The following is a 4,909-nucleotide window of genomic DNA, read 5'->3' as shown; positions in this document are numbered from 1 at the left end:
TGTCTGCCACACGCGTCGTTTCTCACGCTCTGGATATTATATTTTCACGCTGGCGATGACAGGATTACGTCACACACGCGCACTTCACACACCGCAGTCGACAAACGGTGTTTGCCATCATTATCGTACAATCATTGTTTTTTTATTATTTTTATTGTTTATCGGTCGAACGAGTAACGCGCTCGCGACACCATGCCGTGTAATATAATAATAATAATAATGTGCGCAGGAGATTCGCGCGCGCGTTTTACGTTATAATACGATCGTAGAGCATTGTATGGAAACGCGTTGCGCTGTTCTTAACAACGATCGCCGACGGTCACGACGTTATCTGGATCTCACGTTTCGGGAGCAAATCGGTCACGATCTACTCTCTTTGCGTCCCGAAGCTTTTCTTCGACTCGGCAGCGGCTCCTATGAAGATCACACGCACGCGACTCGCGCCCACGATTCAGCAGTGGCAGCAACAGTCGCGCGAACTCACCGACACACCGTTATTATGTTTCATTAATCTATGAAATTTTTAAACGCGCTTGGAAGTTACTTCACATCATCATCCGGTAGTAAGATTCTCGATATTGTATTATTGTTTCAAGGCTGCGGTCCAATTATTGTACGGACACAGTATTATATGAAATAGTCGGATAGAAAAACCCTTCTACGACGAATAAAAGTCTTAAATATGCAAAAACGAACTTGGTTTTGATATATCAAAGATTATGCGCGCCAAATCCGAAGTTATTGAATGAAATGTACGCGTTTGTAAGGCTATTAAAAAAATTCAAACAAGATGGAATAAAAACTGCTTCATCAAAGACGAAAATGTTCAGTCTGGCCACAACAAATTGCGTATAAAATATAATAACACGTGGATAATAAGTAAATGATACAACTACGTCTACCAAGATTTAATGACTTAGAAATGGTGAAGACGCGTGTTTATTATTCTAAATATTGATATTCCCATAAAAGTACCTACTTTAAAAATGTAAAAAAAAAAAAATAAACGTTAATCTCAAAATTAGAACCATTATATTTTCGTTACGAAAAAAACTTACAAAAAATTAATTTTTATCAACATTATCTAATCTTTTAATTTACGAGGTACAACTTCTACTATTTCCCCGAGCTTCTCTTTTTTTCTCCTAATTTATTTCTTCGGTACCTGTTTTGTCCAATACTTGTCGATTAATATATGTATACATCTAAATTATACACATTATACATCCAAATTATACATTTTGTACATTTTAATTAAAAAAACGTTGAAATCAATAAATATGCAAAATCACATAAAATTAGTGAAATATGCAAAAATATGCAACATTAATTTGATTGTATTTAACGTGAAACGATGAATTAGTGTCGAATTAGATTTTCGAGTACGCAGCTTCCTAAGAAATATGCAAATTAATAATGTTGCTGGTCCAGGGCCACTAATGAGTATGTAAGTAAATACACGTAATCGTGTTGCGGTACGTGTGTTGAGTATACGTTTACCGAGCTACACACGCGCATGCTTATCTCCCATATGGCCGCAAGAAAGTCTAAGCCCGTTGTAGCCGATGCGTTTATATTATTATTAATATTGCTGTTATTGTTAGTATTATATATAGTAGTATATTAAATTAGTATTACCCTATCGAATCGGTGTTGTACTCGTCGCCGGATATATGTACAATATAAGAAAACATAACATAGGCGTATTCACGTTTATCTCGTATGTACATGGCGATTGTATGAAATGCGCGTACGCTCTATAAACGGGTTGCGGCTAGCACGTGATCACAGTGTGCACGGTGTATACATGTGTACGTGATTACATTCGAAGACGGGAAAACGCGATGATTGGTAATGGAGTCTGTTGCGGCTGAAATGCACGCGGAAGAAAAATGACTTACGAAACAAGAAGCACTGGTAATTTTATTGCCGTTCAAACATTATATTATACGCGATACACTCACACGTGTTTGAATACTTAGCTAATACTCAAACTCAAGCGCGCGCGCGCCCTATACTTACTGCCGAATTTACCAGTCGGACCGATTGTTAACAGTTCGTTAAGGTTTCACCGAACCGTGCGCAATTCGTACGGATTGATTGGATTTCTTGATTATTTTATTGAACGATCATAAGCGGGCAGTACACGCGCGCATATACTCGTATATTAGAATTTAGAATAAAAAAATATAATTATAATATACGTATTTACGAATTTACGAATTTACGAATACAAATGTAATTAAACCGGTCTAAAACGATCACGTCGATTGACTACGGTCTGTGTATTGGTTTTGAATGTGTAAAACGAACGAGAGATGTTTAATAAACACCGTAAACCATTTATAGTTTATTAGTTTTTTAGTAGACGGATAATATTATGCGACCGAAAAATGTTATTACATTATGGGCCGACTGCCAAACAAGGGTGCTTTGCGGCCACGAGAATTCGGAATCGGAACGGCCAATACATTTGCTATTCAAAACACCGATCGTATTATTGCGGTTGTGGATGTTGAATTTTAAACGAAAACCGGAACGACTTGACGACGAGACTGAACGTCATAGAAATGTTGACAATCAAATACCAATAGATATCAAACACGTACATGGTCTCTGCCAGTATTAGAACTTATCTAGATAAATTTATCTAGGTAAATTATCTAGATAGATTTTTGTCATCTTTTATCTTATCTAAATAAATAACACTAAGTTATTTAATTACTTATCTAAGATACAATTTTTACTTATCTAGATAATTGTCTGTATTCTTGCCAAGATTAGAGTTATTTTTATTCTTGAACGGAGACGAATTCAACAAATCAAAAATCATCAAAATCGGTTCAGCCGTTCTTGAATTATAAATTCTATAACCAACCTGACTTTCTTTTATACATATAGATTTTGTATTCATAATCATAATTCATGTACTATAAATGAGTAATTATTATTTTTTGGTATGACATTTTGTTTGTATTTTCATGTCGGGAAAATATTTTTGGTATTTTTAAACATAATTTCTTATTTTTCCACGGAAGTTCCAAATATAGTAGGTATTTGATTTTAGTATACACATGTCACTCACACCCTGAATAGTCATTACTTCACTCTTGGAACCTGTAAAATCGTAATTACTAAAAAAATAATGAAAATTATCAAATTAATATTATATGGAAAACAATATTGTTAACTTAAAATAATTTTTTATGTATTCTGTATTTATTCTGATACGTACAGAGCAATTTTCATTTTTTTTTTTTTTTGTGTAACATTTTAGTGATTAACTATCATTAAATATTGTACATTATATATAAATACTACTTAATGTTACACTACATTACTACAATAAACATTAAACACCTAGGTGCCTATTGATAATAATGATTATAATTGAGTCTTAATAGATATTATTAGAATATGAAATATTGACCAAAAAATAACATTTTTTGAAAATATCTTTTTTTTTATCTAGATAAAAATGAAATTATCTTTTATCTTTATCTAGATATTTTAATTTTTTTTATCTATTATCTTTATCTAGATGAATTTGGACATATTATCTTTCATCTTTATCTAGATTTTGCATTATCTATTCCCAACACTAGTCTCTGCAAATAAATTACCATGGCGGCGAACGAGGCGGTAGTATGATGATTGAATGCGCGGAACCTTTTTTACGCAGTCGATCTGCGTAGTTTAATGTCGATTAACAATGGGGCCGATGTATACCGATATATACCCACACACACCGCAACTACGGCAACAATTCTTAAACGTAATTTACACATTTATTTTAAGTGAACGCTATAAGAAATGCAATTTACATATATATCATCATCTAAAGCAGGGGTCTTCAACCTTTTTATGCAACGGGCCACATATTATTTTTATTAAACCTTGCGGGCCACATTCGTAGTAAAAACATGTATTTTATATAAAAATTTAGTTTTATTCTTACAATTTTTAAAATTAAGTGGATACATTTAAAATTACAAATTATTATTATTATTATTATTATTAAAACATAAATAAATAAACATTTTTTTTTTAATTACAAATGTTTTATTTTATTTTTAATGTGAAAACATTTAAAATGTGTTCGCGGGCCGCATATTATGACAGGGCGAGCCGCGGGTTAAAGACCCCTGATCTAAAGAGAGTTTATAGTAATTAAATAAACAAAACCCGCTTGCGTGCACGCCTTTCGTAAATGGCATACGATAAAATTAATTGATTTAAATTATTTCCCGTTCAAGATATTGTATAATATAACAGTTACTAGAACGACTACAGCGTCTGCAGGTCGAGTAAATAAAATACGAACTGGGCGATTTAACACATTTACAATTTATACGTACATATTATTTATATATAGGTATATGTTTTTAAAAAGTTGACGATCTATCCGTATTACATAATCTTGGTTTTATAGGGAAATGCTTTTTTCTTTTTTTAAAAATATCCAAATAACGCATAAATTCGAGCTCGAAAAACGCATGAACACCACTATAATGAAAATATGGAATATTGAGTTATATATATAATTACACTAGAGCTTTACACGGTCTGGTCTAAAACGGACTGGACCGGAAAATTGTCAGGTCTTTTTTTACTTTTTGTGTTTTTCAATTTAATCTGGTCTGGTCTGTCCGGCTTTAGTTCGATAAAATAATAATGGTCTTAATTCTGAACAACAATTTAATATGATTTTACTTATATACATAACAGTAAAATAATACCCAACATAATAATGTTATTTTAACTCAGATTATGTTTTATGATAAAGATTTATTATTTTATTTTATTTATTGTATTTTGTATTATTATTTAGATTTGTGGCCCATCGCGTTTCTGTCTGATTTTATTGGTGACTTAATATTTACTCATTATAGTGTATATTTCCTGAAAT

Source organism: Sipha flava, unplaced genomic scaffold (genome assembly GCF_003268045.1).
Source record: "Sipha flava isolate LNK unplaced genomic scaffold, YSA_version1 229_pilon_pilon, whole genome shotgun sequence".
Taxonomy (NCBI): domain Eukaryota; kingdom Metazoa; phylum Arthropoda; class Insecta; order Hemiptera; family Aphididae; genus Sipha; species Sipha flava.
This window is presented reverse-complemented; position numbering follows the sequence as displayed.